This window comes from Bos grunniens, chromosome 11, assembly GCF_055505025.1.
Source record: "Bos grunniens cultivar Pamir isolate PY7600 chromosome 11, Bosgru_T2T1.0, whole genome shotgun sequence".
Taxonomy (NCBI): domain Eukaryota; kingdom Metazoa; phylum Chordata; class Mammalia; order Artiodactyla; family Bovidae; genus Bos; species Bos grunniens.
In genome coordinates this window covers 76,291,656-76,316,120 of record NC_141175.1, presented here as the reverse complement: position 1 = coordinate 76,316,120, position 24,465 = coordinate 76,291,656, and the positions used below count along the sequence as shown (strand labels likewise).

General features: G+C 40.2%; 1 protein-coding gene across 7 annotated transcripts in view; it reads left to right on the top strand.

The window, feature by feature from the left end:
* The window catches only part of LOC147363332 (uncharacterized), a 791,043-nt gene that overhangs the window by 268,908 nt on the left and 497,670 nt on the right, over positions 1-24,465 (top strand). The gene's annotated exons all lie outside the window — the stretch shown is intronic.

Here is a 24,465-nt window from a genome sequence, read left to right as displayed (position 1 = left end):
TCTGTATTGATTTTCCCCCCAACCATGTTAATGTATGTTTTAAGGCTTAGTATGGTTAATTTTTGTAAACATTCAATGTGAGCTTGTGAAGAATCAATCAGTAATGACAACTTCTGTATTTGTTCCATCAATCCAGCATATTATTATTTTCCTAAAATGTCTATATGTTTGCTAACATTTTGAAGGGATTTCTGTTGAAATTTCACATGATCAGAATGATACAGTTGATACAGCATTTCAATCTTGTCCTTATATTTTTCTTTATAGATCAATGTTACTTGGGCATACAAGTTAGAATGAAATACATACATGGTGAATCAAACTTTCTCTAATTTTGTAGCATCTTACTGTACCCATAATACTGTCTTTTATCTTAAAATTTATTTTGTCTGATATTCATTTAATAAATATTTTTCTAGTATTTTTTTCTACCTTTGTACTTTCTACCTTTCTGTGTCTTTGTTTTAGGCATGTCTTTTATAACCACTGGTAGAATTTTATAACCACTCTGCTGAATTTTTTGTTTTAATACATTCTTATAATCTCTTTTAACAGATGACCTTAATAATTTACATTTATTCTAATTATTGATCCACATGAAATTTTTTTTTCTACCATGCCATTTGCTGTCTACTTTGTTCTAGTTTTACATGTTCCATTTTTCACCTTTTTATCTTTTATTTGTTGAATTTTTGTGTGTTTGTTTCTTTTATTGCTTTGTTTTGTTTTCTTATTCTGTTTTGTTCCATCTACTGTTTTGGATGTTATATACTCTCCTTAGTGGCTCAGATGGTAAAGAATCTGCCTACAATGTGGGAGACCTGGGTTCAGTCCCTGGGTTTGGAAGATTCCCTGGAGGAGGGCATGGAAACCAACTTCAGTATTCTTGCCTGGAGACTCCCCATGGACAGAGGAGCCTGGTAGGCTACAGTCCATAGGATCACAAAGAGTCGGACAGGACTGAGTGACTAAGGACACAGCACATACTCTCATTAATTTTAATGGTTACTCTCAAATTTTTACCATATACTTTTAGGTTATACCTCTTATTTTAAAAATTTAATTTTACAGTGTCAAAATCCCTTCCTAAAAGATGCACAGACTTTAAATTTTTAAGCCTACACACTAGCCAGATATAATGTATTTTTTGTTATCCGGTATTTTAGTTCAGTCATTATTATACATCCTCATTATTTTATACATTCAATATTTATTTAGATTCTCTGCCACTTTGGAATGTAACTGGATCTCCGAGGAGTTTGTACTCTCATTTACCTTTGTCAGTACAGCACTGGAAAGCTTTGAGAAGCTTTGCTTGTTATCAAATATAATCTCTTTGCAAAGATAAGCCTCAAAATAATGGAAGACAGCTATTTTCAGGGATATGCTAGTGAATGTTTAACAATCAGCTTTTCAGGGGGAAAAAAAAACCTTTATTTGTAGCATTTGTTAACTTCCATGGAATGAATTTGCCTACCATAGCTTCTATCAAGCTAACAGTGTAATGTCAACCAGCTTACAGAATTTTCAACATTTGTCAATCTGCTTTTATGAGCTGGTGAGATCTGGTCCTAGCATACCACTGGATATTTTGTTCTTCTTGAACCATCTTACTTGTTTAGATGATCTCCAACTTCATAGCTTTGAGTGTGCAATAGTTTTATTGGAACTTCACTTTGGAATAATCTCTAACATGAGTTGCTTTATCTCAGGTGCCAAAGCCTGCAGTGCTTCTTGGGGTTGTTCAACATCATCATGAGTTCTAAGAAGTTAGCAAGAGTCAGGCTGGATGGAAAGTATTGTAAGGTGTGACCATATAGGCATGCTCTCGGAAGCAGCTATATGGATTTGATTCTTCTCCTCAAATGAAAAGAAATGGCTCCTTCTACCATAATCAGAAAATCAGGCATAGCTATTGTGGCAGCAGTGTTTGGCTCTGGTACTGGATACAGAAGGAAAAAATCCTTCTCTAACATAAACGGAATCTAAAATGTGGAAAATGAGACTCTAACAGCTTACCAGGAGATTAGTGGTGATAAGTCTGAATTAAATGCCTTATTACTGAGTGTTCAGTCTCGAAAAATTCTGTGGGATACAGATTTTTTTTTTTTTTTACTCTTGTAAATCTCCCACGTGACCCTCAGCATTCTTTTTATCCTGTCATTAGCTGTCGTTAGCTTCCCTTTGCCTTTTCTTTCACTTATTCTATTTCGAGAAGAGCTTTCTCTTGAGGTCATTTCCCTGTTCTTCCTTGCATCAGAGGACGCCTTATATTCAACACTGCCAACAGGTTGCTCAGATTTCTCTGTAGATTTGCTAAAGAACTATGCAGACATTACATGATGGTGATTATGATTATGGTTGTCTAAAGAACGTTCTCTTAGAAATCTATCTCTTAGGAAGTCAAGGTCTCTCTTAGCTTCCTGATTTCATAAATTAAAGTTTCTCAGGTTACAAAGATCTTGAATCTCACAGATGAGATAGTAGCCTGTCTGTACCATTTGACTGGAGGACTTAATACAGTTGCTATAGGCAGATTTTCTGATGACCTCACAAAACTCTGTACAGTTCTTCACCAAGGGATGTTTGTCAACAGGTTGGAAATTCAAAATGGCTTATAAATAAATCTGGAAAATTGAAACTAATTTTCTTTTTGTTTTCAGATAGTCATGTGGAGATAGGGCCACTGGGAGAATGTCTGTGTGTCTGCTTGTTGGAAAGAGATCTCTCTTATTGATGGAGAGAACTTCTGTTGCAATCTGTTGATCATGCTAAGTCACAAAGCTAGATCAGTTTCAAAGGCTGGGGAAATAGAGTCCTACTCTTGTTGAAAGGAACACAAAGGGATGGCAAAGTGGTGGGCACACGGAAGGAGAATAATTGCAGCCACTTCTGCCACTATTACTACAGCTATCCAAGCATTTAAAGAGGATATCATTGTTTATGCTTAATTTTTGCTAGTTTTGCTTGATGTTTTCCAAAGTACAAGTTCAGATCAGTTCAGATCAGATCGATCAGATCAGTCACTCAGTCGTGTCTGACTCTTTGCGACCCCATGAATCGCAGCACGCCAGGCCTCCCTGTCCATCACCAACTCCCGGAGTTCACCCAGACCCACGTCCATCGAGTCAGTGATGCCATCCAGCCATCTCATCCTCTGTCGTCCCCTTCTCCTCCTGCCCCCAATCCCTCCCAGCATCAGAGTCTTTTCCAATGAGTCAACTCTTCGCATCAGATGGCCAAAGTACTGGAGTTTCAGCTTTAGCATCATTCCTTCCAAAGAAATCCCAGAGCTAATCTCCTTCAGAATGGACTGGTTGGATCTCCTTGCAGTCCAAGGGACTCTCAAGAGTCTTCTCCAACAAATAGAGACACTGGTGATGATAATGTTGAATATTCACTTTCAGCCTTTAGTAGTTTGTTCAGTTATTAGCTTAAATATATTGCTACCCCAAGAAAGGCAGTATTGTCTTTTGAATTCTATGGTGTTTTAAAATGACCAAAGATATTTATTCTCTGTTTATATTTGGTAGATTTACATTTATTTTTAAAATTTGCTTTTCTTTCTCTCTCTTTTTTTTACATTTTCATGCAGTAATATCATTTGTTTCTATGAATCTAATGCAGTTTTGCTCTAATATTAGTGGCCTTAGTGAAGTATGCTGTGTGACTTATGGCAGGGATAAAAATTTCTTGTGATATGGCCAGAGCATAAAGGTATAGTTTATAAATATTCAGTAAAACATGATATTTGGACATGAAATCTTTCAAGTAGCATCCTTGAATCCACATTATTATCAGTTGTTATTTAGTCACTAAGTCATGTCTGACTCTTTTGTGACCCTATGGACTGTTGCCCACTGTGCTCCTCTGTCCTTGGGATTCTCCAGGTAAGAATACTGGCTGCTAAGTTGCTTCAGTCGTGTCCGACTCTGTGCGACCCCATAGACGGCAGCCCACCAGGCTCCCCTGCCCCTGGGATTCTCCAGGCAATAACACTAGAGTGGGTTGCCATTTCCTTCTCCAATGCATAAAAGTGAAAAGTGAAAGTGAAGTTGCTCAGTCGTGTCTGACTCTTCGCAACCCCATGGACTGCAGCCTACCAGGCTCCTCTGCCCATGGGATTTTCCAGGAAAGAGTACTGGAGTGGGTTGCTATTTCCTTCTCCAAGGGGTCTTTCTGAACCAGGGATCAAGGCCGTGTCTCCTGCATTGCAGACGAATTCTTTACCACTGAACCATCTGGGAAGAATTATTCTCAATATTATAGTCTTAAACATGGTTCCTATTAGTTATTTTTTATACAACAAGCTTTCTTTATTGATGTTTTGTTACTCTGTCATATAATTTATAGTAAGAATTAGATGAGGTTATGTAGACCTTGTAGGGCATTACATAGGAGCCTGGCACACCAGTTGCACAGCCAGTCATACCTGGCCTGATGGGCCATAACATGTGTTTTGCATGTTGAGATAGAACAGTCATGTAGGCCATAGTGTTAATGACCCTTCTCAGGTTGAGCAGTGTACAACCTGTACAACTGCGCCTGACAGCCCTGTGCTGGGGACTCAGGACGGGTGCCGGTGCTGGATGCTTGATCTAGTGAGGGTAAGCTTATGGAGGCTGAGGACAGGCATTGTGACAGAGTACTCAAAGTGCCTGGGTGCTGGTCCAGAGGAGCATCCTATAGGACACCATGCAGTTGATCATCTGCATTATTTATTCCTAAGGTCAACAGAGGAAGAAGAAGACACTGGAATTGAGAGATCCAGGCTCTGTGCATAACTGTGTTATTCCTGTTGCAGCCCCAGAGATTTTTTTAAAAACTTTTCTTTTTTATATTGGAAAATAGCTGATTAACAATATTGTGGTAGTTTCAGGTGGACAGCAAGGGGACTCAACCATGCATATACATGTATCCGTTCTCCCCCAAACTCCCCGCCCAGCCAGGCTGCCATATAATGTTGAGCAGAGTTCCCTGTGCTATATACTAGGACCTTGTTGGTTATCCATTTTAAATATAGCAGTGTGTATATGTTGATCCCAAACTCCCTAACTATCCCTTCTCCCCAAGCTTTTCTCCTGTGGCAACTATAAGCCCCAGAGATTTTTAATTATCTGGAAGTCAGTTTCTTCTCCTCCAAAGGGTGAGTATAAACACTTGCATGGTTGTTGTGAAGACAGCCTAGAATGCAATGCACACGTGAAAGCACCGTGACAGAGTCTGGTGTCAGTGTGGCTGTTTCTCCTTGTGGCTGTTGTCGTAAAAAGGAAAGATAAACATCTCATCATAGAAGCAGTGAGTCCCTTTCATGATGATTTTCCATTTGGTTTATGTGGTGAAGTGGTAGACCGACAACTCTGGTTGCACAATTGTTTAAACCTGTGTGCCACTGACCTTGCCTCGCCAGGCATCACAATTATGCTATTGGCAACATTGACCCTTATCTCCCCTTCTTGGACCCTTTATTCCACTTATGACTTGGGGAGTTCAAGGCCAACCTGTTGTGGGCAGAAAGATGATATAGCCTCCTGACTTGTCCTTGACTGATTGGATAACAAATGAAGTATACAGTCAAAACAAACATGTTACAGTGAATACTAATGAGAGATGAGGGAGGGGGTTGTTTGTAAGCTTGATGGCCAATCGGTGCTGCTTTTGAACAAAGTGGAGTTTAAATTCTTGTATTAGTTTAATTTCTCATAGACAAAGTCACAGGCTCTTTTAAAAACACAGTAAAGAGGATTCAAATCACACCTTAGTCATTGCAAGTGATCTTTGGGTCAGTATTTTGACTCCCAACATTTCTAGACTTCAGAGAAAGTGGAAATTGCAAGGGAGCACTTAAGATTTGGGGTGCATTGATATGAGGGTCACATGTATCATATGTCCAGACACCAGGCAGGGACTGATGGTAAGGAGGGTGGTGGGTACATCTTGTTCCTGGTTTGATTGTGGGAGATTTCATAAAAAATTCAAGGCCAATGAATGTTTTCAGGAATACTTGGAGTGAAACCAGTGTTAATATAAATTTACATGTGATATCTTTCAAAAAGTTTAGCCCCAGGAGCCAGTGCATACCAAAGTCTAGGATCCTTCCCTTTGCCTCAAGGAGTTTAAACATTTGTTTATAACGACAGGACTGTACAACACATGACATTCTTTACTTCACAGGAGTATAACCAAAAATTAAAGTATTGTGTTTACCTAATTACAAAGTAGGTCAGCCTTCCAGGTGGTGCTAGTGGTAAAGAACCCATCTGCCAGTGCAGGAGACGCAAGAGACTTGGGCTTGATCCCTGGACTGGGAAGATCCCCTGGAGGAGGGCATGGCAACCCACTCCAGTATTCTTGCCTGGAGAATTCCATGGACAGAGGAGCCTGGCGGGCTACAGACCATAGGGTTGCAGAGTTGGACATGACTGAAGTGACTTAGCATGCATGTAACATGTAGGCTGCAGTGTTCCAGGAAACACTGATTTTGAGCTGAGTCTCCATAGCAGTGAGGATAAATAATTTTTGGCAATTTTCTAACATAACTGGTTTGCACACCCAATTAGATGTCTTAACTAAAGCCCTAGTTAAACAAAATATTTTAAATATGAATGTATATGCCAATATATAGACATATTCCAAATAATGGCATGGCAGAGTAGGTTCTGCTGTTTATGAAAGCGTGAGTGTCAATTGCCAGCAACATAGTACTGCAGGCTAAAAAACTAAGGTCTGTATTTCTGTTTTTATTCGTTGGAATGAAAAAAGGTAATACTGACATTCCATTATGTGTGAACATGGTTAGAGAAAAGAGAGGTAATGAAATTTCACTGCTTTCAGAGGATAGTTTATTTTGATTCCATTCAGGGCCCTGGGCCTTTGCCTCACAACCATGTCCCCTTCCCTGTCAATACCTTGGGCAGACCTGGGAGGGTGAGAGGAGGAACTGGTAGACCTTAGCTGTCAGTATTCACTGGACTTGGGAGGCAACTGATGAATTGATCAGGAGTGTATGGAAGGCCTGCTTCATGCCTTGCCTTCTGGAACACTGGGTGCTGTGAGCCAAGCTAAGGTAGAATGTGGAGAGGTTGTTCTCCTTGTTCTCGAGGAATGGCTGACACACAGGATTGATGGGAGCTGGGCTTTTAAAGATCGAGATCCATTTCTAAGATGGGGAATCCTATACTAAATAGTGCAGAATGCAGAGCACCGCTTCCATTTACTTTGTGCTGACTTTGCCCTAGACCCCAAGATAAATACTTACATAATCTCTGATCTTTCTACCAACCCTGCCAGGCAGCTCTGATTATTCTCATTTTGTGGATGGAAAAACTGAAGCTTAGAAAGGTTAGGTGTATCTGCCCTGGGTCCCACAGCTGGTAGCTGATCAACCTAGAATTGGACTGTAAATGGCATCCCTTGGAAGTCAGTGCACCTCTGCTTAGGTGCTGCACTGCCTTGGAAAGCAAGGCAGCCCAGGAGAGGGGACCAGAAGCAGCCGGCAGGGCTGGTTGGCAGGCAGGCCTGAATAGTGACTTCTGCTAGGCTGGGCTCAGCCACCTTCCAGGGAAGAGGAGCCCCTCCCTCTGTTGTTCCTTGGTGACCCTGAAAGGCATGGACCTTCATTTGTTTCTGCCCTATAGTCCTGCTGAGTCATTCTAACCACACTGTGGCCAGCTTACCTACATTAACGCTCTATTTTTGCTTATTGTGGCTCTCAGTTAGCTGGAAATAGCTCGGATTTAATGGCAGCTTTTAGAGTGAGGTTTTTTAAAAGAAATCATTTAATTTGTCATGTAAATTAGGACAATTTTAAGAGTGAAAGGGAACTCAGTTAGTAGTTCTGCCAGGGGTATCTTGGGTGCCCAGGGTTTATGATCACCCTACCAAAATGGGATCAAGGGATATAGTTACCATGGAAATAAGATCTATATTATTCAGACAGGAACATCTTCAGGATAGGGAACAGTCAAATGGAAGTAAGCTTCTTCTACCATAGCAGTGTGATCTTCTGTCTGATGTTAGGGCATGAATTTGGACATCTTAAGTCCCTCAACCCTCACCTACCCTGGACCAAGTCAAGGCAGCACTGACTTACCATGTCTGATGACATTGTTATGAGGAGGTCTCTTGCTTCCTGCCAAACTTAGTGAATCTGGGTTGTTCTAACTTACAGGAATTAAAGAACTTCTTATTCTTGAAGATCTTTGAACATTTTTGCTTAAATGTATAAATTAGAGAGTAACAAGAGTTGCTGGGGTTTCCTTAATAGATCATGTAACCAAAAGCATTGCAAGAATCTGGAACATATTGCATATTGCTGGTCTGGGACTCCAAAGGAGGGGAGATGAGGCATGGAGAGGGGGCAGCGGGGGAAGATAGGAGGAGGGAAGGGAGGGAGCAGAGGTTAGATGGCTTTAAGCCAAAAACATCCAGGAATATCTTGTGACACTGGACTTCTATCCCAGGCTCCTCCTCTTTTCAATCCCCAAGCCTCTTGTCATTTGTTCTCTTTGGGCTGACAAATGGATGTTGATTCATGACAGCATCATTGATCAAATGACATGTTGTCTCATATCATGTCTGGTAATAAAGAAACATAAAAATGCTTCTCCGATTAACTTGACAGTATCCATTTAGATGGTAGCGTCTAATCCTAAATCTTTCTGAGGATGACAGAAAATTCCTTTTGTCCAAAACATGAGTGCTTTTCATCACTAATGCCCCAAATAATGCTTGCTCAGAGACTAGGCTCTTCAAAAGAATTTCTATGAAATTACTCCTAATAGAGGGAGAGTTGAGTCTCTAAAGAGATTCCTAATAAAGTCAACATTGCTTTGAGTCTCTTATTTTATAGTAGCAGTAGTAGCTTTAGTCATTCAGTCATGTCCAACTTTTTGCTACCCTATAAACAGTGGCCCACCAGACTCCTCTGTCCTTGGAATTCTCCAGGCAAAAATACTGGAGCAGGTAGCCATTTCCTTCTCCAGGGGATCATCCCGACCCAGGGATCAAACTCATGTCTCCCACACGGCAGGCAGATTCTTTACCATCTGAGCCACCAGGAAACCCCCCACTTACATTATAAAAGTATGCAAGTATTACATTCCATTTTACAACATAGCCATGTTTGCTCTAGAATTTGTCAAAATATCTTTAATAAACATTATATGCAAAGATGTGCCATTTTTGTTCTGCAGTTTCACATTATCCCTGACATAAGACCACATCCTCCATTGTAAGAATGAGGATTAATAAAACCTCCCCACAGAACTGAGGGTAGGGAGGGGTTGATTATTTTTGAAGTCAAATATCTAGAGTTTTACCTGTGAAAGTCAAATAAAAACTGGACATATTAATTTGATAACAAAACATTTTTCCCCAAAATTCTTCAGAAGGTCAGAAATACAGTACCAGATAAACAAGTTACCCTGACCATGTTATTGCACACAATATTTGCACACAAGTTACTGCACACAAGTTATTGCACACAATATTGACCTGCGAGGAGCCAAGGAAAGGAAACATGGAGAGAAATAGCATAACACAATTTTGGTACCAATCAAATAAAACCCTCAGTGCCTCTCTTCTCTAGGGGCATGACATTATTTCCCCTAAATAGTTCATTGTTGTTGTTTTTTTTTTTAATCAGAAGTAGAATTTATAATTTGGAATTTCAGGGCATAGTAGGATTAAAATAAAGTCAAAAATTCAGACTTTAACTCTGAATTTTCCCTCTCTCTCTCTCTTTTTTTGATGGAGATGTATTTGTCCTTCCTGAGGGAAGAACAAATGGGTATGTACTTTGGTATTCTTGGAGTAGACTTAAAAAACAGATATATTTTCAAATTCTTTTGATGTTCTAATAATACTATTAACCTCAGGATAAATCTGATAGCATAATATAGTCCTTCCCTATACATTACTGTCAGTATCCTAAAAACAAGAACAGGCAAACAAAAAGTGAATGACATCCCTAAAACCAAAACAAAGCCATAAACACTGAAGATGTTGCTAACATTAAAGGGGAAAAAAATCAATTTGATTTTAGAAAATAGTTCCCCATTTTCTTTACCTTTTAAGTACATGTGTTGATGTAGATAATAAAATTCATCTTCCACAGTAGACTCCTTATGTATTTCTTTAGTCTCTAGAATTCAGTCATATCACAAGAGAGATTTGATTCCAAGAATGGCTAGTACTGGGACTTTCCGGTGACCCTGGTGGTGAAGAGTCCGCCTGCCAACACAGGAGATGCAAGAGGTGAGGGTTCAGTCCCTGGGTCAGAAGATCCCCTGGAGCAGGAAATGGCAATCCACTCCAGTATTCTTGCCTGGAAAATTCCACCGACAGAGAAGCCCAGCAGGCTAGTGCCATTCCCACCATCTGCTCTGAGAATAGTTGGACTTAACAGAGGAGCCTGGTGGGCTTCAGTCCATGGGATCTCAAAGAGTCAGGCACGACTGAAGTGACTTAGCATGCACACATGCCTTCTTGGCTATATTAGTGCCCTTCATTCATTGTCCAGACCTCTGCTGAGTCTCTCTTAAGCCCCATGGTTGATGTTGAATAATTGAAAATGGATTGAAACATACTCCTTGTTTTCTGATGTTACAGTCCAGAGTAGAGACAGACAGGTAAGGTGTGCTGGACCATGCGAGGTCAGCTTAGCCAAATCTGGGATCTAAGTTTCCCAGGAAAACCTTGCCTGACTCCTTTTCCAAAAGAAAAAAAAAAATTGTGTGTATGATTTGGCCATCAGAAATGGAGCCAAATCCATTGCTTTCAGGCCTTTGTGGTCAGCTACAGCGATGGACAGAGGCATAAGTACTGGTGGGCTTCTCCATTCATCATTCAGCTTGTCTTCAAGCAGTGGCTCCAGGCTCACCACCGGGTGCTTGGCTAGTGACATATCAAGCCAGCAATTGTGCAGAGGTGACTTCTTCTGCAGAGGGGGGCAGTCTCCAGAAACTTCCCCATGAACTCTTCCTTTTGTAATCCCACTTTGGTGGCTTCTTCGATTTTTCCTTATGTACCCACAGCTTTGCTGCAGGGAGCCTGGCTAATGACTGTTTTTTTGACTTCCCCTACCAGATCATCTCGTCTCCAGTTCCTTGCATATCTGTGTAAAGTCTAACTCCTATACTAATGCTCTTATTTTTATAATACTTACAGCATACATGCTTTCCTGTCCAACTCCTGTGCAAACCACTACAAGAGGATGCTATAATGAAGGCAAGTAGTGAGCACCAAGGAAGATCAGAAAGGAGTAGCCTCTTAACCAGATCAGGTGGTGCTGCAGGCATGATCAGGGGAGGCCTACCTGGGTGGGGCTGGCCAGGCAAAGTAGAAAAAGGGCATTGCATAGAAATGGCACGGACATTTTGGAGCTGCAAGTAATTCTGGATCATAAGACACACTTGAGAGGTGTGTGGTAGGTGGTATATTTGGAGAGATTAGGTAAGATCCACATTGTAAAATCATTTTTTGCCTGGCCACAGCATCTGAGTTTGTGGATAATGGGAAATGTTGGAGTGTTTTTAAACAAGGAAAAGTTTGGTGAGATTTACTTTGGAAAATTTCTCTGGCAGTTGCACCGAAGCTGTATTGGACAGAAGAAAGTCTAAAGGCAAGAGGACCAAGGAGACAGTTGCATCAGAACACATTACAGCAAAAATGTAACAGAACAAGTTGGGCTCGTTGATGCTCCCACAGGAAGAGGGTACCTAGGTCTATAATGGGCTGAGGGAAGAAATTTGTGAAAAAAGGTGATGAGGAAGGATCAGAGAGGTTGTAGGATAATCAGAAAAGAGTGGGAGCAAAGGAGGGGAGGACACTGAGAGGGACGTGGTCAACAGGGTAAAGAGATTGGAAGGACAGGACATTGCCTCCTCCCCGCCCCCCGCCCCCCGCCTTTTTAACCCTATGTACATTACTGGTAACCATGAGGTGCAATAGGTCCAATTTATAGTTCTCTTATTATTTTTTTTATTAGCTTGCTGGACACAGAATCTCTTGAGAGAATTGTATTATGTGTATAGTGAACTTCTGAAATTAAGGGAACAAAGCAGTCTTAGCCCCAGTGATCAGTTAATTTCCCTGGTTCACAGAGTCTGGCTCAACCACAGGTAAGAGCAAATATGCTGATCAAAGTTTTAGAAGCCACCTCCCTCCACTATCCCTCTGAAAAGCCAATTTTGATTCTTGTAAATGGTAGACCATTTCAAACTTGTTAATAACTTTTCAATAACTTGGATGATGATGGGAGAGAGATGGGAAGTGAGATGGCTTTTACTAAATTTGACACTTGCTTTGTTTTTCCCTCTTCAATTAGAAAACACATTTTTAGATTCTCTAAGACATCATCTTTCTTTATAAGACAAAGTGCATGAAGTGATTCTCCATCAATTTCTAGTGTAGCCCAGGTGACCTGAGGAGGAAGTTAAAGCTACTTCACTATGCGCCTGAAACCCACAGTACAATCTTCTTCTTCCTCATTAGCAGATTATATATTAACTGTAAGTTAATTATATCTCTTACTATCTCTGGGCTTCCTTGATAGCTCAGTTGGTAAAGAATCTTCCTGCAATGCAGGAGACCCTGGTTTGATTCCTGGGTTGGGAAGATCTGCTAGAGAAGGGATAGGCTACCCACTCCAGTATTCTTGGGCTTTCCTTATAGCTCAGCTGGTAAAGAATCCGCCTGCAGTGCAAGAGACCTGGGTTTGACCCCTGAATTGGGAAGATCCCATGGAGAAGGGAAAGGCTACCCACTCCAGTATTCTGGCCTGGAGAATTCCATGGAGTATAGAGTCGCAGAGTTGGACATGACTGAGTGACTTTCACTTTCATTGACTGTCTTTGCTCCTTTTGGCATTCAGCTCACAGAGATTACTTTTTTTTTTCCTTTCTGTTCTCCAGATGTTTTTAAAAATGCTATTTTCTTCTTTTGTTAAATCTATTCATTTACTTTATAAAGAGTGGGATGAACCATAGTCTCCATGGGCAATTCCTATCTCCCAGGGGCTGTGACTGAGGAGTCATTGCTCCAGGTTAGCTAGGGCTTTTTACAGAGAAGTAATATTTCAAGGCACCAAATTTTTTCCTTTTATACAGATAGATTACAAACCTGGAAATGACTTTTCTTACTGTTAACTTCTCTTGTTAAAAGATAACCCTCCCAACCTGCCTATCAGCCCCTCACCCTCCCAGTATACACACACAGATGACCACCCATTAGATATTTCAGTTCAGCTCAGTCGTATCTGACTCTTTGAGACCCCATGAACTACAGCACGCCAGGCCTCTCTGTCCATCACCAGCTGCCGGAGTCTACCCAAACCCATGTCCATTGAGTCAGTGACGCCATCCAACCATCTCATCCTCTATCATCCCCTTCTCCTCCTGCCCTCAATCTTTCCCAGCATCAGGGTCTTTTCCAATGAGTCAGCTCTTCGCATCCGGTGACCAAAGTATTGGAGTTTCAGCTTCAACATCAGTCCTTCCAATGAACACCCAGGACTGATCTCCTTTAGGATGGACTGGTTGGATCTCCTTGCAGTCCAAGGGACTCTCAAGAGTCTTCTCCAACACCACAGTTCAAAAGCATCAATTCTTCAGTGCTCAGCTTTCTTTATAGTCCAATTCTCACATCCATACATGACCACTGGAAAAACCATAGCCTTGACTAGATGGAACTTTGTTGGCAAAGTAATGTCTCTGCTTTTTAATATATTGTCTAGGTTGGTCATAACTTTCCTTCCAAGGAGTAAGCGTCTTTTAATTTCATGGCTGCAGTCACCATCTGCAGTGATTTTGGAGCCCCCAAAAATAAAGTCAGCCACTGTTTCCCCATTTATTTGCCATGAAGTGATGGGACTGGATGCCATGATCTTAGTTTTCTGAATGTTGAGCTTTAAGCCAACTTTTTCACTCTTCTCTTTCCCCTTCATCAAGAGGCTCTGTAGTTCTTCACTTTCTGCCATAAGGGTGGTGTCATCTGGCATATCTGAGGTTATTGATATTTCTCCTGGCAATCTTGATTCCAGCTTGTGCTTCCTCTAGCCCAGCATTTCTCATGGTGTACTCTGCATGTAAGTTAAATAAGCAGGGTGACAATATACAGCCTTGACATACTCATTTTCATATTTGGAACCAGTCTGTTGTTCCATGTCCATGTCCTGACCTGCATACGGGTTTCTCAAGAGGCAGGTCAGGTTGGTCTGTTATTCCCATCTCTTTCAGAATTTTCCACAGTTTACTGTGATCCACACAGTCAAAGGCTTTGGCATATTCAATAACCCAGAAATAGATGTTTTTCTGTGCTTTTCCGATGATCCAGCAGATGTTGGCAATTTGATCTCTGGATCCTCTGCCTTTTCTAAAACCAACTTGAACATCAGGAAGTTCACGGTTCACATATTGCTGAAGCCTGGCTTGGAGAATTTTGAGCATTACTTTGCTAGCGTGTGAGATGAGTGCAATTGTGTGGTAGTTTGAGCATTCTTTGGCATTGCCTTTCTTTGGGATTGGAATGAAAACCAACCTTTTCCAGTCCTGTGGCCACTGCAAGTTTTCCAAATTTGCTGGCATATTGAGTGCAGCACTTTCACAGCATCATCTTTTAGGATTTGAAATAGCTCAACTGGAATTCCATCACCTCCACTGGCTTTGTTCGTAGTGATGCTTCCTAAGGCCCACTTGACTTCACATTCTAGGATGTCTAGCTCTATGGAGTGTGAATGATCACACCATTGTGATTATATTGGTCATGAAGATCTTTTTTGTACAGTTCTTCTGTATATTCTTGCCACCTCTTCTTAATATCTTCTGCTTCTGTTAGGTCCATATCATTTCTGTCCTTTATTGAGCCCATCTTTGCATGAAATGTTCCCTTGGTATCTCTAATTTTTTTGAAGAGATCTCTAGTCTTTCCAATTCTAGATATTAAGAGCCTTAAAGGCTGAGACCCTGCTTTGTTTGCCTTTGTATCTCCAGTTCTACCTAGTGTGTCTCTTGTGAATGATAAATGTAACTGGAAGGTCTCATTTATTTTGCTCTAGAAATGGGTGCAAAATAGTCTGTTTCATGATCTCAATTTTAGAAAAGCTAATCTTTCTTCCACGTTTCTCTGTCAAGGAGGACTCCAATGAATGTTTACATGTCCCTCACACTAATGTTGGTAGTCACTGGTTACTTGGTCCACCAATTTAGTTCCAAAGTAGGCTGCCCTCACCTGCCACGTTATCACATTATCTTATAATTCCCTTCTCCAGGCTGCTGCTCTCCCTCCACTAAGGGCGAACATTGCCTTCTCCGTTAGATCTTCAGTAGCATAGCTAAGAATCGCCTCATTTATAGATTTCTCCAAGTTTAATATATGCTGTTATAAATAGTGGTCACTCCGGGAACCCACCTATCCCCACCCCTCAACACCTGAGCCTGGAGAGGGTTTTATTCATCTCTCTAATTCAGATACCCATTAGTTTCAGGGGAATCCTAGAAAAGGCAGTGAAAACAGTCAATGATATATTTATTCAAGTCTGAGATATTGTAATTTAAGTGATACCACTTAAGAAACATTAATTATTAATCTTACTTTAGAATAGTTACCTAAATCTTTAGGGCCTGGTCTGCTTTACAATGAATGCACTCAATTTACCTAATCAAAAATATGCAAACTTCAGCCTACACCATCTACATTCACACGTGTAGGGAAACCAGTTTTCTCTGAGAACAATTGTTCGCATTGACAATTGTGTATTGTCAATGTGTAACTGAAGAGTCTATCCTGTTGATTTCTCCCAAACCAAGGAAGGCTGTGTCAAAAGATTCTAACAATTCCCAAATAGAAGTTTTCCCAATTAAAATAACATTAAAACATTTAAAGTTTGTTTTTACAGGTACCCTTTTACATTTGTATTTTTTGAACTAATAAATAAATTTTAGGGAATTCCCTGATAGCCCAATGGTTAGAACTCAGTGCATTCATTGACATGGGCATGAGTTCAATCCCTGGTCAGGGAACTAAAATCCTGCAAGCCACCTGACACTACCAAAAAATAAAAAAAATTAAAAAAAAAGGATTTTAGAGGCCTATGATACAAAGAAAATTACTGTTCATAATTACATCTCAAACCAATGGCAAAGAGAGTGAATGGGAATAGTCAGAGAAGTTAATTTAAACTTCTGCATCATAAACAGTATTGTTTTTGTTACTATTTATAAAATAAGATATTCCAGTATTATATCTTATAGAAGTGCATAATGGCTCCTTTTAAAAAATATTTTATTGAAGTATAGTGGATTTGCAATGTTGTATTGATTTCTGTCATTCAGTATAGTGACTCAGTTATACATATATGTTATTTTTCATATTCTTTTCCATTGTGATTTATCACAGGATATTGAATATAGTTCTCTGTGCTATACAGTAGGATTTTGTTGTTTATCCATTCTATATATACTAGTTTGCATCTGCTAGTCCCAAACATCTGCTCCACCTCTCCCACACCCCCCATAAAGGCTATTGATTCTTTCCTTGTTCCTGTGCACCCTCCTTCCTCTCTAGTGAAAGTGAAAGTTGCTGAGTCTTGTCGCTCTTTGTGACCCCATGGACTATACAGTCCATGAAGTTATCCAGGCCAGAATACTGGAATGGGTAGCCTTTCCCTTCTCCAGGGGATCTTCCTAAGCCAGGGATCAAACCCAGGTCTCCTGCACTGCAGGTGGATTTTTTACCAGCTGAGTCACAAGGGGAAGCCCAAGAATACTGGAGTGGGTAGCCTATCCCTTCTCCAGTGGATCTTTCTGACCCAGGAATTGAACTGGGGTCTCCTGTAGTTCTATTAATAATGCAGGGGGTCCCCTGCTGCTACAGAGTGGGCAGGTCTATTAGTCAGATGAGCCCGTATGTTTTACTGAGAACAGTAGGAAACAGGAACCCCAGAATCATAGGTTCACATTCTGGTTCTATGACTTCCTTCAGTGATGTCAAACAAGTCAGGTCTTTCTGCTATAGTTTCTTCATCAATCTAAAGAGGGTGATGAGGCTTGTCTCCCTACAAGGAAAAGCCAAAGAAATCTATGTAGGGCTCAAGGCCATTGCTTTCTTTACCAGTGTACCTCCCCTGGGGAGCCCTGAGCGCTGAGAAACGGGAGTTTCTTTGTCTGAGGGTGAGCCTTATAGAAACAGGAATGTGGGACTGTGTTTAGGGTTCAGTAGAAAGGGGCTGAGAATGGAGCCTCTGCATATATTTGAAACGTGACTCTAAGATCAAGACTTTTTAATAGCAGAGAATCCTTCAAAGAGCTGTGTCCCTCTCTGTGCACTGAATGCTGGGAAATCAGCAACTTTGGTGCAAGTTTCTCAGAGTGGAACCCACGGGCCACTGTCTCAGAAAAGAAGTTTTGAAAGTTGGTGTGGCATGTCAAAGATAATTAATAAATTAACAGGCATACTCTGAATTATTTTAAGATTGTGCATTCCAAGAACTGCTTTCTATATGTTATAGAAATTCCATTTTGACTAAGTGAAGATTGACTTCAGGGAGTGATGCACTAATAAAACTATGGGGTTGGCCAAAAAATTCAACCTGACAAAACTTTTTGGCCAGCCCAATATCATAAAGAAACATAAAGGGAGAACGGAGCCATCAGGGAGTGCAGGGGCTTATATGCACCTCACTGTCAAAGCAGGATACTCCTGGGCAGTACTCCCCCAATGACACAGATGCCCAGCACAGAATCCATCATTGAACAAGCCAGACTGTCCATACTCATTCACTTTAAGCAAGACCAGACACATGAAATGAGACCTGCTTCTGGCAATCAGGGTTTATTTAATGAAAATTTCAGTAATGCTGCCATCATAACCTTCTTTTCAAGTAAACAAGACAGCATTACAGAGTTATCAAATGACACTTAATTAAAACTGACACTTGAAGATTGTTCGTTGGCAGTGTTTCAGAAATATCTGAGGTCTATTTATTGTGAACTAGCAAGCAAAGCCTTGAAATAATTAACAACATACTTATGCCAACAGGCATTATCTGAATTAACTGAAGCCAAAATACATTCAAAAAATGTATTAAATGCAGAACCTGACCTGAGGCTCATCCCTCTTCTATTAAAACCCACACTGACAACCTAGTTTCAGCAGAAGAACACCCTTTATCACATTGAATTAATGTTTTTAATTGGAGTGTTATGGAGCTTATAGTTTAGTTATTAAATGTTTCTAATATATATGTTTGGTTTTGGCTTCATTATTTTACAATGAGTTTAGAACTTAGTTTTATATTTGTTTACATTTTAATAAAATTGTAATAAAAGTAATTTAAGTCAATACTAGAAGTGCACAAGAATTTTTTTTTTTTCTTTAGAGGGCTCTGTGCATCCTTCAAATTTAGGAGACATTGTTACAGCAGTTAAGAGCACAGCATTCACAATCAGAGAGACCTGGGTTCAAATCTGTGCTCCGTCACTTAAAAACTGTAAACTTGAGCATATTATTTAACTGAATTGTTTTCTCCTGGTTTAGTAAAAAGGCATAATAATAAAAATACTTCATCATAGGGTTACTGTGAGGAATAAATGAAATAATAGCTTCTCAGTATATGATCTTTAGCATATAGTAAGTGCTTAGAAAAAGTTAGCCATTATCATCATCATTATGATTATTTTTTAAAACTTCTATTTGAAAGGCCCCAGGGATGGCAGACCCAGTTAGAGGACGGAGATAAGAGTGGCTGTGGGAGCAACTGCTATGAGCCATTACTGTCAACAAAGCTGATGTCTTAAGGAGTCATGGGCTGAAGCAGGCTCAGTAACTCCCAGAGGAAGTAGCTTTCACTCAAGTAGCAGCCTGATATGACCACTACTTCTGGGAGCAGCTGAAGCTATCTGTCTTGTGAGACCTTATTGCCTGGAGGTCCTACCCTCTCAAACAACCTAGAGTCTGGGTCACCTTTGAGGAAGAAAACCGTAGTTCAGTCCCTGTTTTCACTTTGTTGCTGCCTGAACTTTCTTGACCTGTCCTGTGCTCTCACTGTCACGCCTAGCATCTGACCCATTATGTAGTTTTTCTGGTCTTGGCTCTCGATTCTATTCAGACCGTGTTTATTGTGACCATTCATGGGACACCCAGCCTCACCTCTTGGGCTGTCTGGGACCCCTGCAGTTGTCGTCCACTGTGAGTTCCCCCAGATCCTAATTGGGGGAACCAGAGACTTTCTGTGGGTGTGAGATGGCTGGTGGGAACATTTCATATCATCAGTTATCTTCTTCCACTGTCCTCCTTCAGTGTCTGCAGGTTTATTGAAGTATATCTATGAGTCCAAGACCCTGATTGGTGATCCAGTGGGGTCCTCCCAACTCCAGCTCCCCCTGCAGTTGTTAGATCACAAGTTTTTCAGATTTGGTCCAGATACCCCAGAGCTACTACTCTGCAAAGCAGAAGGGTGGGGTAAACACCAATGGGTTAAGCTGACCTGGAGAGAAAGGAGGCAGAAACTTATAAGGATTATGGAGGAGAAGAAAAAAGCCAGGCTGTTTCAGCCTTGCTGACTACATGGAATGTTTGCTGTATGATGATTTTTTAAAAACCATTTGCAAAGCTGCTTGAACTCCCAGAAGAGAGATAGCCTGAGTCCTTATCACGTGATCTATAGCAAGGTTCGCTAATCAGGACACCTGGCTAGAGTTACATTAACATGTAGCACACATACCTGTGTCTTCCCAAACCCACAAACCCCTCTGGACAGGTTTTTTTCCTCCTCCTTCTTTTTCCTAGAGCATCTCAAAGCCTTTCTGTGATCCCAGAGAACATGAATTATTCACTATATATAGCATCAGGCTTCAAAGTATACTTTTTAAAAAGTAAAACTGCCTAAACCATCCAAGGCTTTGCCTCTGTCTTCACTGTCATTAACTGGCTGGTCATCTTTAGAATTATTACCTACCTTCTTTCCTATCATCTTGTCGTGCTGGTTTGGTTCCCCTTCCTACCTTCTCCTCAACCCTGAATCTCATCCTGTCTTGCATCAGGCATATCCTGCCCAAGGGTGTGGTTTACACATATAGCCATGTTCCATGTAAATGTCATCATTTTCATTTTAAAGACCTTCATGATCATAAGTGGCAAGATGTAATCTCTTTCACACAATGTCAGCCCAGCTGCAAATTGTACAAACTGTATACCTGAATGTCTTTAGTTTTCTTCATATTTAGGAAGCACCCACGGCTTGAGTTTGCTTTCTGGCATTGTCATTTCCTAAATGTATGAGCTTTCTTCTGTCAATAATGTAACTTTTGGAGCCTCAGTTTCCTTATCTGCAAAAGAAGATCTAGAAACAAGGTGAAATTTAAAGATCTGATATATACTCAGCACCAAAAGGAAGTACTTAAATAATGGTGTAATTTACTTAATCAGTGGCAGTTACTTGCTATACATAATCTAAGTTCATGATATTTTAGCCGCAGGTTCCAGCAGTTACTGTGGAAAATTCTGAAAGAGATGGGAATACCAGACCACCTGATCTGCCTCTTGAGAAATTTGTATGCAGGTCAGGAAGCAACAGTTAGAACTGGACATGGAACAACAGACTGGTTCCAAATAGGAAAAGGAGTTCATCAAGGCTGTATATTGTCACCCTGTTTATTTAACTTTCAGAGTACATCATGAGAAACGCTGGACTGGAAGAAACACAAACTGGAATCAAGATTGCCGGGAGAAATATCAATAACCTCAGATACGCAGATGACACCACCCTTATGGCAGAAAGTGAAGAGGAACTCAAAAGCCTCTTGATGAAAGTGAAAGTGGAGAGTGAAAAAGTTGGCTTAAAGCTCAACATTCAGAAAATGAAGATCATGGCATCCGGTCCCACCACTTCATGGGAAATAGATGGGGAAACGGTGGAAACAGTGTCAGACTTTATTTTTCTGGGCTCCAAAATCACTGCAGATGGTGACTGAAGCCATGAAATTAAAAGACGCTTACTCCATGGAAGGAAAGTTATGACCAACCTAGATAGCATATTCAAAAGCAGAGACATGACTTTGCCAACAAAGGTCCGTCTAGTCAAGGCTATGGTTTTTCCTGTGGTCATGTATGGATGTGAGAGTTGGACTGTGAAGCAGCAGGCTGAGCGCCGAAGAATTGATGCTTTTGAACTGTGGTGTTGGAGAAGACTCTTGAGAGTCCCTTGGACTGCAAGGAGATCCAACCAGTCCATTCTAAAGGAGATCAGCCCTGGGATTTCTTTGGAAGGAATGATGCTAAAGCTGAAATTCCAGTACTTTGGCCACCTGATGCGAAGAGTTGACTCATTGGAAAAGACTCTGATGCTGGGAGGGATTGGGGGCAGGAGGAAAAGGGGACGACAGAGGATGAGATGGCTGGATGGCATCACTGACTCGATGGACGTGAGTCTGAGTGAACTCCGGGAGTTGGTGATGGACAGGGAGGCCTGGTGTGCTGCGATTCATGGGGTCACAAAGAGTCGGACACGACTGAGCGATTGATCTGATCTGATCCAGCAGTTACAGCCAGTCCAGAAATCACATGTTAAGAGTGCAGACTCTGATGTTTGTCAGATTTGAGTTCAAATCCTGTCTTGGCTTCTTGACCATATGACTTTGAGTATTATATTTCATCGGTGAGTCTTCTCATCTCTTTAAGCTTTATTATCTCATGTGTGACATGGGGACCATAAAAGTACCAACCCCAAAACCAATTTGTTTTTGTGATCATCAGATAAGATGCTGGATATAAAGTCTTTAGTTCAGTGCTTGACACTTGATAAATATTTGTTTTTGCAACTTAAATGTATGAACTCTGGCCATTCTGTCCTTTATCTGAGATACAGAGAAATGTTGAAAATGTGTGAAGGGGAAGAGGCAAAGTGATCTGGTGTTTTCCAGAACAATCTTGTTATTTTTTCCCCCTCATTTTATTATGAAGAATTTAATACATATAATATTTAATATTATTTAATATTATTAAATGTTTAATATTTAATAATAATAATAAATATAACATACATGAGATATGAATCAGAATACTAACAGGGTCCCTTATGAAAACACCATGAAAAATGAAAATTTACCTAAACCCTTGACACTATTGGGTTGTCCAGGAAGTTTGTTCAGGTTTTTCTATAAGATGTTATGGAACAAACTTTTTGGCCAACCCAACACTATGAATTTTCCTGATTCTATTTCCCTGCTTTTCCTGAAAGGTAACTACTGTATTTGGCTGTATGTTTTTATTTACTCATATTCCTTTTTGTCTAGTTTTGTTTGGGGCTTTATGAAAAGGATATAATACTGTACACAGTCCTGTGAAACTTGCTTTTCTCATTCAGCATTTTTTTTCTACAATTCATTCATATGGCTGCTATTTTTCATTTTTATTGCTGCATAGTATTCCATTATCTGAACGCTCTGTAACTAAATTATCCATTCTTTTGTCAATGGATATTTGTACTATTTCAATGTTTTTTTTTTCTGTTGAGAGCAATGCTGCTATGAATATAAACATTGCTGTATGTGTTTACTTTTCTATCTCTGGCTGCAATTCATGCATTTCTCCTGACCTGAATGAGCAACATTACCATGGTTGGCTTGAATTCTGTAAAATAAATCACATACCTATATCGTTAGGGTTAGTTTCTGGAGATTTAACTTGTTCCTTTGGGACTTATTTCCCTATTTCTTCATTTTCCTTGATGTTTTGTATTGAAATCTTCACAGTGGGAAAAACAGCCACTTCCAGTCTTCACAGACTGGCCTCATACAGGAGGAGATCCTTGCTGATCAGTCCAGCCAGAGACTTTGGGTAACCTGTCAAACATTCAGGCTAGTTTAACCCTCTGTCTTCAGTCCTAGTGCTCCCCAGCCATCTAAAGTGTTCCAGAACCTGTCAGTGCTCTGAAATAGGTGCAGTAGTAGTTAGTCCCTTGGGCAGCTCCCAGAAATGTAGAAACACTAGATGTGTGGTTCACCTCCTTCTGGCCCCAGGAAGGAGAAACAAGGAGCTGGGATTGGTTCATTTGTTTATGTGGTGCATCACATTGATTGATTTGTGAATATTGAAATATCCTTGCATCTCTGGGATAAATCCCACTTGATCATGGCCTATGATCCTTTTAATATTTTTTTGGATTCAGTTTGCTAGTATTCTGTTGAGGATTTTTACATCCATATTCATCAGTGATATTGGCCTGTAATATGTGTGTGTGTGTGTGTGTGTGTGTGTGTGTGTGTGTGTGTGTGTGATTTTGTGTCATGATGGTGCTAGCCTCATAGAATGAGCTGGGAAGTGTTCCTTTCTTTGCAGTTTTGGGGCATAGTTTAAGAAGTATAGTGTTAACTCATCTCTATATGTTTGCTGGAATTCACTGGTGAAGCTATCTAGTCCTGGACTTTTGTTTGTTGGAATTTTTAAATTACTAATTCAATTTCATGTTGAATGGAATTGAGTAAATAATTTAAAAATTATGATATACCCAAAGTAATAGGACACAATAAAAGCAGTGCTAAGGGTAAAATTTATAGCTGTATATGTTTATATGGGCTTCGCTGGTGGCTCAGCAGTAAAGAATCTGTCTGCCAAGGAGACTTGGGTTCAATCCCTGGGTCAGGAAGATCCCCTGGAGAAGGGAATGGCAACCCATTCCAGTATTCTTGCCTGGGTAATCCCATGAAGAGAGGAGCCTGGAGGGCTGGAGTTCATGTGGTTGCAGAGTCGGACATGGCCTAGTGACTAACCAACAATGGCAATGTACATGTTACTTTGACTCCCTGAGTTATGCTGTCCAATACGGTAAGCACTATCCTCTTGGCCACTGGGCACTTGCCATGTGGCTAGTCTTAGTTAATATATGGCTTAGGATTTAGTACAAAAAAATATAAAATATCTAGTTAACTTTTTTTATATTAGTTTCATGCTGAACTGATATATTGTGTTAAAATATATTAAATCCATTGTTAAGATTAAGTTTACCTTTTTTGAAAACTATTTTTGACGTGGCTATTGGAACAAATTATATTACATTATATGTGACTTGCATTAAATGTCTGTTGAACAGCGCTACTATAGGGTATAATTAGGGTATTCTTAGGAGAGGAATTTCTGGGTCATACAGTTATGCTCATCAGCTTTACAAGATGATGTCAATTGGACTTACAAGTGGTTACACTAATTTGAATTTACATCCTAAGTGTGTGATGCTTCTTTGTTCCACATTTTTGTCATAATTGGTATTGTCAGATTTTTGAAATGTTTGTCAGATTGGTGATTATAAATCACATTTCATTGTCTTATTTTGATTACTTTGATTACTATTTAGTGTGAATATTTCCCTCACCTATTTATTAGCCATTTATTTTTCTTCTTCTGGGAAATGGCTTGTCAATATCTTTTGAAGATTCTTATGTTTGCACTTGTTGATTATTTGAAGGCATTTAA